This window comes from Cupressus sempervirens, chromosome 7 (genome assembly GCF_028749045.1).
Source record: "Cupressus sempervirens isolate cs-2001-9-10 chromosome 7, ASM2874904v1, whole genome shotgun sequence".
In the NCBI taxonomy this organism is placed as follows: Eukaryota; Viridiplantae; Streptophyta; class Pinopsida; order Cupressales; family Cupressaceae; genus Cupressus; species Cupressus sempervirens.
Window position 1 is genome coordinate 860,499,571 of NC_143124.1, and position 12,851 is coordinate 860,512,421.

At 35.1% G+C, this 12,851-nt stretch overlaps 1 pseudogene; it reads right to left on the minus strand.

Moving 5' to 3' along the window:
• Window positions 1-12,851, minus strand: part of LOC149550179 (microtubule-associated protein TORTIFOLIA1-like) — a 177,496-nt pseudogene that overhangs the window by 142,513 nt on the left and 22,132 nt on the right.

A 12,851-nucleotide genomic window follows, 5' to 3' on the forward strand; every position in this document is an offset into this window, starting at 1 on the left:
TCTTTAGACACTTCATCGATTGCTATTTGTTGCAGCTCTTCCTCTTGTTCTTTTTGAACCTATTTTTCTTCTATATCTAGAGGTAATAGCTTAGCTGAGCCTTTTTCCACCATTGTGACCTGTATTCAGGATGGTGGAGTAAAATTAGGACCCTATGATTTTGGCTACATTTGTGTCCAGTCTTCCAATTAGAGCTCACTTTTTGGGGTGTCCCTGATTTGGCATTCCACCAATTCTATCTCTACAAGCATGAAGTCAAAAGTTGACAATTTGAATATGTCAGCACCCTCTACATCTTTCTCATCAACCCATTTTTGTAATTCATCCCCTGAAGTAGTTATTTTTAGAGGTTCTTCTGGGACTAATGGTATTGTCACAGTGGAACTTCTCCTCCTTTCCTACTCTATGGCTCTTACTAGCTAGGTTCTTCTTTGCAATGGCACATCTTCCTCATCATCATCCTCTTCTTCTTCTTCCTCTTCACGAATGGGTTCTAGGAAAAATGGAAAAGGAACCTTTCTTCTAATCACACTTTTCCTTTTCTTGACAGGAGTTTTAATCTTTCTTCATCTTTTAGGGGTAGAAGGGGATGCTTGTTTAGCCTACAAAGGAGGAGAGACTTCCTAGGTTCCAACCTCTACTTTTGCTTGGTTGAGCACAACTAGTGGCAATAGTGAGTCTTCCTAAACCTATTATGCCCCAGTATCCTCTAGACCTTTCACATTTTCTTGTTGATGTAGAGGCACCAAAATTTCACCCTCCTCTGGTTGAGCTCTTTGAGGAGAAATCCTCTTTCTTTTGTCCTTTCCTTTTTTCTTCAAAGGATGATAGTATCTAACTAGTTTGTCTAGTTGGTATACCATTTCAAGCCTTATGGGTGACTGAGCTGCAAAGGTAGGAATAGTGACCTTCTTCCCTCTACCTTTGGCTAGGCGGGCCTTGTTGGGCCCATTTACCGTTGCACCAAAAGCCATGACTGTTAGTGAACATGGAACACCACATAATTAACCACCTGTGGGCAGGGAAGCGCGTCGCATCACCCAACAATCTCCCCCTCGACGTGCATACCAGGTGCTTATGCGGGTCGGGAAGGCACCAGGGAGATTTGAACCCATGACCAAGCCAAAACCAGGCTCTGATACCAATTGTTGGGCCCATTTACCGTTGCACCAAAAGCCATGACTGTTAGTGATCATGGAACACCACATAATTAACCACCTGTGGGTAGGGGAGAGCATCACATCACCTAACAGGCCTATGCATGGAAGACCATTGTCTTAGGTATTGGATCAAGTTTAAATGGTTTCTTGATCCAATCTTGTGTCATTTTGGTGGCATGTGTTGCCCGATGATTAATATCATCATTCTCTTCCCTATCAACTTCTCCATTCATGATGGGTTGTTCCCTAATTTTAACTTCATTGAACAAAGGGTCAAGCAGCTGTCTTGAGTCTTATTGCAATATCTTCAATGGAATCTTTATATTTAGAGCAATTATGCCGAATACAAAGTCATCCTAAAATAATCCCTGATACAGACATCGTAGTCATTTTTTGTGTTCATCCAATGATCTTTAATGGCTTCTTCATGCTTAAATTCCTTGCTTGCTAGACTTTGGACTCTCTTGATATAATCAAAGTATGACCTCAAAGAATTGTACTCTTCTAGGGGATATTGATCCCATTCCCATTCAAAAGAAGGAATTTCCTACTTCTACTTTACTTGATATGGTCTTATGATTAGAGGCCATGTCCAACATGGTCTACATTGTTTTCTAACTCTGTCATATGTAGATTCAATTTGTCATGCAATCTCCAAAAGAACAAGTCTATCACTAGGATATCTTGGGAGCTTCCTTGGATTGATAGTGGCACCAGCTATACTTAGATATGTGAATGTTTTGAATTGAACATAATATCCCCCAAGTGCTATTACCTATGCCACTACCTCATATGATAGCGTCTTTGCATAATCTCCTTCTATGAATTTGATTATAGTGAATATGAAAGCATCATTTATGATTTTGTATTCCTTGCTCTATCATGAGAGTCTCTTCTTTACTAATCATGGATAAATAATATATAGCCAAGTATAGGGATCTTGCATGCTACCTTTATTGTATAGCCTTGGGTAGTCTATTGCCCTTGTGGCTAACAAGTACACCAAATACAATGTCATGTAGAATTTCTTGTTATCCTTCACTAGTTCCAACTATTCACATAGAATCTCACTCAATGTAGTGGCCTAGTCAAGTGGTTTGTTTATCATATTGATAGTCTCAATAAATTTTATCATGAAGACATTTAGATGTCCAGCTATCAGTAGACCCATCACTCTACTCAAATGTATGATTGAGTATCCAATATCTTCTTTCATATATCCCCTTTTCATATCCACCTTACCGGTTAATTTCCCTAGAGGAGTCTTCTCAATAAGATAAGAGGACTAGATGATATCAGTAGCTTCTTTTAGGTGTTCTCTATACCACCTTTTTGTTGCCTCATTGGTTAGTCTGATGAATTGATCTTCCCTTGGAAGATGGAGTACCCTTTCAATGTTATTGGGTTAAAGATCAAGGACAATTTCTCCCATCACACTCTTAACCACCCTTTCCTCTAGAACAAAGTATTGTGCAAGTTTCATTATGAGCTCTGAGGATTGCAATTACATCGGGTGCGGAGCTACGTTTACCAGCCTTGATTGGATTAATGCAAAAATCATTGTTGACCTCTCAATGGACTTATTTCATATCTTTAGGAACCCCCCCAAATCAATGTGTCTGAAATCTAAGTCCTTAATATTTGAATAATCATCTTGGAACCTTGATTTCGATGGTACACCTTGGAATTTGAACACAATGTGTTTTGGTACCATTTTATTTCCTAATGACGATGCCATTACATCTACACAAAAGAGGAAAAATCCATTAGTCCATATCAAACCAAAATTTCACAAAGCAAAATTTGTTCAAAAACACAAAAACACTCATTTTTAAAACTCTTAAATGCAAAATTAAATGTACCAAGCACACTAGGAAGGTACATCTAGTGCATTTGTTTAATTTTCCTTGAAATCTTTTTGAAAATATCAAGTGTGCACAAGCGCACATAGTTAGGTGAACTAGTGCTCATCAATTATTTTTTAGGTTTTCTCAAATGTTTTTTAGTTAAATTATGGATCTACTAGCACACCCTTCAAAGGGTGACTTGTTTTTCAAAGAGAATGGGTGTGCATCGGCACACCTAGGTAGGTGCACTGATGCACACCCATTTTGAGTGTTTTTTCTTTGAGTTTGTTTATATGTGTGTGCACTAGTGCACCAAACTAGGTGCACTAGTGCACACCATTAGGTTTTTTATGTTTTGTTTTAACCCTCTTGTGTTTAAGCTTTCTATGGATGGGTGTGCACTAGCACATCAAGTTAGGTGCACTAGTACACACCACCTTTCATGTGTGTTTCCTTATCCAGGGAGATGGTGGATTGGTGCACCGGGTGCAGTGATGGAAATCAAGTTTTGGTGCACGTGTTTGGGTGCAAAAGTGTGGTGTCTGTGGAGCAAGGTTAGAGTGTTCAAGAACTATGACATGGGAGCTTAGGAAATGTGGAGGAGAGACAAAACAAGAGAGAAAGGAGTACTGGGTGGGGGCTTATATAGCCTCACTCCACCTTTGGTGGTGTGCCAATGCATTTTTGCATAGCTACACATTAGTGCATCACAAATGCATATGGTACACGAGTGCACCGGACTAGGTGTACTGGTGCATCGGACTAGGTGTACTGGTGCACCTATTTTTATATTTTGCACCTTTTCTGAAACTATCTCCTTTGATAATTGGATTTCCCAATTAGGACATGGGATGTGACAATGGGGGACTAGTAAAGACCTCAAAATGTTAGAGACCCTAGACTAGGGCCTCAAAGAGAGAAAAAAATAAAGTAAGGGGTCCCCATCTCTAACAAAAATGGGGCATGTATTATGTAACCACAATACCTTTCACACTAACACCATAGCCAATGAAGGATACACTTAACTACCTTGTTCTCCAACTCTAATTTGTTTACACTTGGTACATGAGCATATGCCTCAGAACCAAAGACACTAAGATGTCTAAAAGAGGGATTCTTGTGAGACCATTCTTCCATGGGTGTCTTCTCAAAAAGTTTTGAAGTAGGAGACCTGTTAATTAAATAATATGTAGTGGATATTACTTCAGTGCAAAAAAAAAGTTCAAGACCACAACCACACAATATACTCCTAGCCCTCTCCATTAATAGTCTATTCATCCACTCTACAACTCTATTTTGTTGTGGAGTGTAGGGAGTTGTATTATTTATCTCAATTCCATGATCCTTAGTAAAATTCCACTAAACAAAAATCACCACCGTTATCTATCCTCAAACACTTAATTTTTCTACCAATTTGATTTTCAACCAAGGATTTAAATTTCTTGAACTTACTAAGAAGTTCAGATTTGCTTATGAGGAAATACACAAATGTCCTTCTACTATAATCATCAATGAATGAGACAAAATAAAAAGATCTTGATATCAAAGGAATATTAACTGGACTAAACACATCTAAATTAATATAATCGAAAACCTCAAAAGACTTATGAGAATTGGAATAAAAAGAAACAATGTTGTTTACCATAAATACAATGTTCATAGAAGTTGAACTCCATATTACAATCATCAAGGCCTTCAGGAAGGCTCTTATTTTTTAGGGATCTAAGACCCTTCTCACCAATGTGACCAAGTCTTTGGTACCATAACATTGTCTTCTCAGAAAGGAGCTTCATCTCCAAAGTATTAGGTACCCTTAAAACATAACCACCGGATGTAGAAACAATGATTTTCTTCTTTTCTTGGTTTGTTAGTGAGGATGCAAAATCTAAAGCCCTTTTCTTGGACTTCACATAAGTGCTATTGCACTAAATCATGCATGCATCTAGAGTATACAAGGTTCTCATCCTAACACCCTTAGCAAGCACCATAGAACCTCTTGTCATCTTGCATCCATCACTTGAGAAAATAATCTGCACACCCACATCACCAAGCTTGCTAACTAAAAGTAGGTTTCTTGCTAAACCAAGGATATGTAGTACACCATCAATCCCTTCACTCTACCATCAGGGAATTTGATATTGGATCTACCACCACCAACAATATCTAGATGAGATTTATCACCCATATACAATTTTCAACCATCAAACTCTTCATACTTTGAGAACTAATCTCTATGAGATGTCATGCAGGAAAAAGCACCTGAATCTATCAACTAGACATCTTCTTATGTATGTATTATAAGGATACAAAAAAAAAATCTATGTAATCTTGAGAATATTTACAAGTATCTGAATCAAAGAAATTCATTTTACCTTTCTTTTTCTTCTCCTCTTTGTAGTCTTTTCAAAAATGACCAAGTTTGCCATAGTTCCAAAAAATTTTCTCAAATTTTTTACAAGGAGACATGGATTTTTGCTTCTTGTCCTTTTTCTTTATTTTCTCTATTATTCTACCATAAGAAACAAGGGCGTCCTTAGCCATCTTAGAAGACTTTCTTCACACCTCTCTAGATAATAGTGACCCAACCACATCCTCCAATTTGAAAGTTGTTGTTGTGCTTCCAATAGCCATGACCAGGTGATCCCATGAATCTGACAAAGAACATAACATAAGCATGCATTTTTCTTGGTCATTAATCTTATCACAAACATAATTAAACTAAGAAATCAATATATTAAATGTATTCAAGTGATCAGAATACAAAAATTACTTGTCATTTTTCTTTATTTTCTCTATTATTCTACCATAAGAAACAAGGGCTTCCTTAGCCATCTTAGAAGACTTTCTTCACACCTCTCTAGATAATAGTGAACCAACCAAATCTTCTAATTTTAAAGTTGTTGTTGTGCTCCCCATAGCCATGACCAGGTGATCCCATGAATTTGACAAAGAACATAACATAAGCATGCATTTTTCTTGATCATTAATCTTATCACAAACAAAATTAAACCAAGAAATCAAAATATTAAATGTATTCAAGTGATCAGCAACAAAAATTACTTCATCCGTTATTGAAGAATACAACTTGTTTCTCAAAAATAACTTATTTACTAAGGATTTTACTTGATAAATATTACCAAGATTTTTCCAAGGGCTAATTGTAGTATTCTCATCATCAATATTCATGAGCACACAATCAGCCAAACAAAGTCTTATCAAACCCTTCGCTTTTTGATCCACCTTATCCTAGTCTTCTTGAGATGTAGTTGGAGGTTTTTTTGAAGAAACCACATCCCATAGATCTCTATCTACAAGTATTTCATCCATTTTAAGTTTCCACAACTCAAAATTGCTGCCATTGAACTTATACATCTCTACTCTACTGGATGTGCTTGCCATATCTAACCTATAATAATATTATGAAAAAACCTCTATAAAACTCCCACTAAAATTAGATCAGCACAAAAAACCTATCTAACCAACAATAATAATAAACCTAACCAAGCTCTTATACCAATTGAAAGGAAGCCTATGTGCATAAATGCTTCCAAATGCTAAATCTATCAGGAGAGATGATGCTAAAATATATCTTACAAAACCTTAAACTATTGAAAGCTAAGTAAATACATACATTAAGATTCAACTCATCAAAAAAAAAACACAAGATATATGTGGGAAACCCTTCTCAAGAAAAAATGTACCACTCCAAAACCAAACTCAACTCTATTATCAGAATAAATAGTTACAATACAATCTATAGAGCCACAACTCTCCAACAGTATTTATCTATGATATCAAAGCTAGAACAATTTTGGTAGCATAAGAATGCTCTTCAAACAATTCTCTCTCTCTCTCTCTCTCTCTCTCTCTCTCTCTCTCTCTCTCTCTCTCTCTGTGTGTGTGTGTGTGTGTGTGTGTGTGTGTGTGTGTGTGTGTGTCACATAATAATAACAATGCCTTGTACATATAGAGCTTTCATACAAGAAGAAGTAGTTTCTAAAGTGTCTACATTCAACACATCTATAATTTATTTTAGAAACTTCCTTATGAATAACCCTTCCATAAAACCAAACTATAAGACAAGAAATCAACAAAAAATAGAAGCTTTATGTTTTTCTACTCCAAGTCTTTTCTTGTGGAAGAATCCACTTTTATTTATGAACTTTTAGTGAAAGCACAAATAAAACAATAAATCATGGTAAGGATGACTCACCTTATCCCAATAAATGGTCATACATCAAATAAATGTTGGAAAAATAGTAACCAAAATTTAATGGAAAGTGTTACAATTGCAATAAGCATGGACATAGAGAAAGTGAATGCAAGGAGAAGTCTAAGTTTGAAGGAAAGTTCTATAGTTGCAATAAGAAAGGAAAAAAATATTTTGAATGCAAGACCATGAAATTGAATCTAGCAGAATAGATTGTGAAAGCAATATTTGGATGAGAATACAACACATGGTGTAGATGTCACTATTGTGGTGAATTTGGGCACATTGGAGAAAAATGTGTGAAACATCACATGGGGAAAAGAGATACCACGAGCAAATGTTTTATTTGTATAGAACTTGGTCATCTTTCTAAGAATTGCATGAACATAAAAAGAATTGAAAATGAAAAGAAAGCCAAAGTTGACAATATTAGAAAATAAATGAGGTAGAAATGGATAAAAAAATCTTCTAAGAATGAAATTCCAAGTTATAAAGTGAATGACACTCAAGTCAGTGAATTTGGTCACTCAAGAATTTTGACTTAAGTCCCTATGGGAATAACAAAAATTAAGATTTTGAAGAAGACATCCCTCATCAATTCAAGCCAAAAAGAAGAAAAGATCCAAATCAACATTCAAGATGCATAAGGATCACTGAGTGATTACAAAAGTTCAAGACCTTACCAAGATAGGTTGGGTCGCAAGACCTTGCTGAGCAATTTTGGGATAAGCTAGAGAATTGAATGTAGACACTAAGTTGTTGGTGAGTCTACCAAGTGATGGTGGGTCTAAAAAGCTATAAATTCTCCCAAGCGTTAAAGGTTTAACTAAGTGGAGGATAGTCTATCACTGAGCAAGTATATCTACCAAGCATTAATGGTGATTGTAAAGAGGAAATTCATTAAAAGGAATAAATAGAATGCATTGTTTCACTACAAATTTCAAGTGTTATTTGTGAAGAGAGAAATCAAAGCCTCTAAATGATTAAAGTGTTTGTTGTTGAAGAATTTTCAAGTTTTTAGAAACCCTACTGAGCATGGCATCTTTGAGAAACAAAACCAAAAAAGGATAAAAAATGTTAGTCTATGGAGAGGATTACAAGTTTCCCACATTCAAGTTGAGTCTAGCAATTGCAGAAGCCCTTGACCCAATAGGTGAACAATTGCAAGTTCCACCTATGATATTACTCATGCACAATATTTGTTCATTTTCCCACTATTCCATTCAATAACTAGGAACCTTGAAGTGAATGAAGTGTTGAATGAATTTTGTGTGAATGGTGTGTTAAAACTTAAGCATCAACATTTGGAAGCCAAAGGATTAATGCATATCTCACATTTTCCAAGGGACTTTCAAAAAAAATGGATTAGACTTATCTTAATGCATGTTCACAATGGGAAATTATGGTAAGACCAACCCATTTAGATCACAAAGACAATGATTCACAGAATCATGAGACTATCAATGTCGAACAAAGCTAAAGAAACCAAAACCCTGGTTTGGGTTGAACTAGCCAAGAGGACTCTTACCAAGTGGGACAAAAGAGGAATGAAGATAAGTGAAATTAGTTACATGGAACTAAAGTTTGACATTCATGTAATTACACACAAGATGTATAGCTCTAGTATACTTAATAATGTGTCATGTGAGGTAGTTGACCTAGCTCTGAAGGTGGTGAAGAAAAAAATGGTCTTTAACCTTTTCGATTTACTATTGAACCAATTCAACAAAAGACATGGAGAGAATTAGAGGATCAAAGAATAATCCATGCAAGTTCGGATTTCTTTTGACATGTTTATTTTTCTTTGCACAAATTGTTTTCCCTTCTAAAGGTTTAGTAGTATGGAGGAAGGATATTCCTATTCTATATCAAATCATTGAGTATATAGAAGAGATGGATAAACATTTTGATACCATCATGGATATCTATTTTGAAAGATTGAAAGAGAAGATGAATAATAGATTTAGGATCCCTAAGAGACTTGTATAAGATTACAAGGATGATATTTGTTTCATTGTGGATTGTGATAAAGTATATATTTAGGAAGTTAGTGTTACAAGCTAGGGTTGTCATTGCACAAAAAGATCAACCTATTAATACTCGATATGACCACTAGACTTATAGAACATACGAGGTGATTAAGCTATGTCATAGATCTTGAAGGGGAACATTGGTGGTTAGTCCAAAAATCCCCTCTTTAGTGTTACCCAAGGAGATTCAAACCTATGACCAAGCTCTTATACCTTTTGTTACAAGCTAGAGTTTCCATTGCACCAAAAGATTGACCTATTAATTCTTGATACAACCACTAGACTTATAGAACACAAGAGGTGGTTAAGCTATATCAAAAATCTCAAAGGGGAATGTTGGTGGTTAGTCCAACAATCAGACCTAGAGTGGCATGGGTTAAGCCTCTAGAGTATGAGGTTAACATCAATGACACCAAGGATATCATAGATTCTCTACTAAATGAGCTTGTGGATCCTAAAGTGACATACTTCAGAACATATGATGGGTAAAAGGAAAGAATTTAGCTTCAAATGAAGCTACCTCAAGTAGTGAACAAAGGAAGTAAAAGAGTACAAAAGCTACTGAAAGGCAGAAAACAAACAAGTTCTCATCTAATACTTATCGAGGAAAAATGTGATGATATAGAAGATAATGATCCAAAGAATGAAGAAGAAGAAGAAGAATATGAGGAAGAAGAACCTTTTATGAAGAAAGGTAAGGCTATCATAACTAGACTCGCCAAATCATCCCTTGCTTTATTCACAAGAAGGGCAAGTAAGTCTAGGAAGAAATTGAAGTTAGGTGAAGATGAATCCAAGCAAATTATTTACAAAAGATCTACACCTACACTTCACGAAAGATTGAACAATATGGAAGAAGCAAGTAGCATGACATGTTTCAAATTTATCAAGTATGATACAAGGAATAAAGAAGAGAAAAATAAAACTAAAGATACAATTATGAAAAAATTGGGAAAATGGTAGTATTCACCAAATGAGATCTCACAACAAATTCCAAAAGAGCTCATGGAGGTAGTAAAACCAAAATGTGAAAATGCAAAGGAAACTGCAAAAGATATCTTTGAGAAGACTTTGAGGGAATTCATGCCAAATCTTAGTACGAAGGAAGTAAAGGAATCCTTGAAGAAAAATGAGAAGAAGTTCACTCTCAAGTTAAACACTTGTATCATATTACTCAAGGATATTAAATATATAGTGAAGATAGCTATAATTACATGGAAGAACATCTACCAGTTGCATCAACCTAGTGATTTTGTTGTTCATTTTGATGAAAAAGTAGGTGAAGATAGTAAAGAATATGTAGAAACTAAAGATGATGAATTAGATGATGCAAATAAGAATGATGAGGAGGAAGAACAATAAGCTACTAGAGGAAGCCTTATAGAGATTCAAAGCATTGAGGAAACCAATGTAGAGAAAATTACAGCAGCAATAATGGCTTCATTTCCTCATTCTCCAAGAAATACCTTAGTGCAATCTGGCTCCAAGAAAGCTTCTACCAATTTGGTTGTGGATGCCACTACTGCACCAAGCATCCAACCAAGCTTTGGGCATATTCAATTGAGTGTTACATTGATAGAAGTCCAGCATTTTATTTATCAAGCTACAAATTCCTCCATCATCAAGCTTGACCATGAAGGAACAAGGTACTCCTATTAGTAATACCATTTCTATATTTGCTACTAGCCCATCAATTTCTACAATTGTTTCTATTCCAAATGAATCTATAGCTAGTATAATGACAATTGAGAACAAGTCTCAACTAAGTACTAATGTCTAGATAAGGGAAAAGAAGAAGAAGTTATTGATATGGATGAGAATATATTTATTCCAAATGTTGATTTCTCTACCCTCACCACTAATCAAATTAATACCATAGGTGAACTACTAAAGAAGGGAGCTAAGAAAAAAAATCTTAGAGAAGAGAAGAAGAAATAAAACCAAGTTTTTGAAGACATAAAGAGCATATTTGTTGATGCTCTAAGTATTGAGGTTGATTATACTCAACCTATTCTTGATCAATTAGTAGATGGTTTCCACAAAATTAATGAAGAGTTGAATGGACAAGAGAAGCTACTTCAAAGAGATGAAAGAGAATTTGAGAACATGGTGTTAGAACAAGTTACACAGAGAATTACAATAGATGAACTAGAGTTAACTACTATTCTTGGTTCGCTAGAAACCTCTGTTAATAATTTTATTTCATTATTTTTAAAATTGAATAACACATCTATCTTCACCCAAGGAATCAAGGAAAAAATATCTAAGATGGATGAAGATATGAAGGAAAGTGCACCCCAATTGTCACTTGACTAAAGTTATAGTTTGTGACATTACTCAAAGATCATATATCTCACAAATCTGTAGGCATAATTATTAAGGGAAGAAGCTAGGGTTAGGGCCACACTTGTAGAAATCTAGGTCACATTCTTCCAAACATGGATGCATTAAAGAAACACATTGCACATGCTAAGACACTCATCCATGATAAAAACTTCTCCATTTCTAATCACATGATGGAATTATTGATAGAAGTTCATATTGCATTACATGCAAGTAATGTGTTACAAGAGAATTGGGACAAGACAATGGTACTTATTTTGAAGGTACATATTGAATTCTTATCACATTTTCATATTATCATATAGATTGTATACACCTTTGGCATTTATGTCAGAAGGAGGAGAAGTATAGTATGAAATGAATATATATGTATATCTATAAAGGGGAGAACACTATTGAAGAAAAGTACATGTACAAAAGAGATATATGTATGGGAGAGCAGTATAGTATTATACAGATACATGTACAAATAAGCAAAAAATATATTTCAAAAATATCTTTACAAAAGCAATTTTTGAAAAATAAAAAAATAACAGTATGTTATCGAGTTGAGGACATAGAATGATGATAAAGAATGTTTTGACTTGTAATTTTGAGTATACAATTTTTGGGTTGATAAGTGTTTTTGTCACTAATACCAAAGGGGCAGATTGTTTACATTAAGGTCAATTTGTCTATTAGTGACTTACACTTAGTCAATTGGTTACTTTGCTACCTAGCTCTTTAGTTGCTACTAAGCTTATCTTTCATTTAAAAGTGTTAACAATGTTCTCTAGTTTCTCTCGAATCAAGCTATAAATATACAATTACTACTAAGTTTTATAGTTTCTACAGAGCTTTAGATTCTATGTACAGTTCATGGTGAGCATAGCAACATCTACCAAGCTACTTAGTGGAAGTGATGTAAACTGTAGTGTTAACCAAGCTCTGTAGTGTTAACCAAGTTCTCAAATTTTAACCAAGTTCTCTACTGTTAATCATTTTCTACAACATCTACCAAGATCTTAGAATTAATGGATGTGAATCTACTATTGATCGACCCATGGGATGTCAACCGAGTGATTCATTATATGTCAAGTTGCCCAGTGTTCATCGTGTCGCCAAAGTTGTATGAATTCTTATTACTTGGAAGAGATCAGTATGGAATGAGCCTCTACTTTAACCAAGTGCCAGAAGATGTCAAGTGTTGACAATGGTTGTCAAGTGTTAGAACTTCACCAAGTTTATTTTTGGAACCCGAGTTACAACAATTGGGCCAACT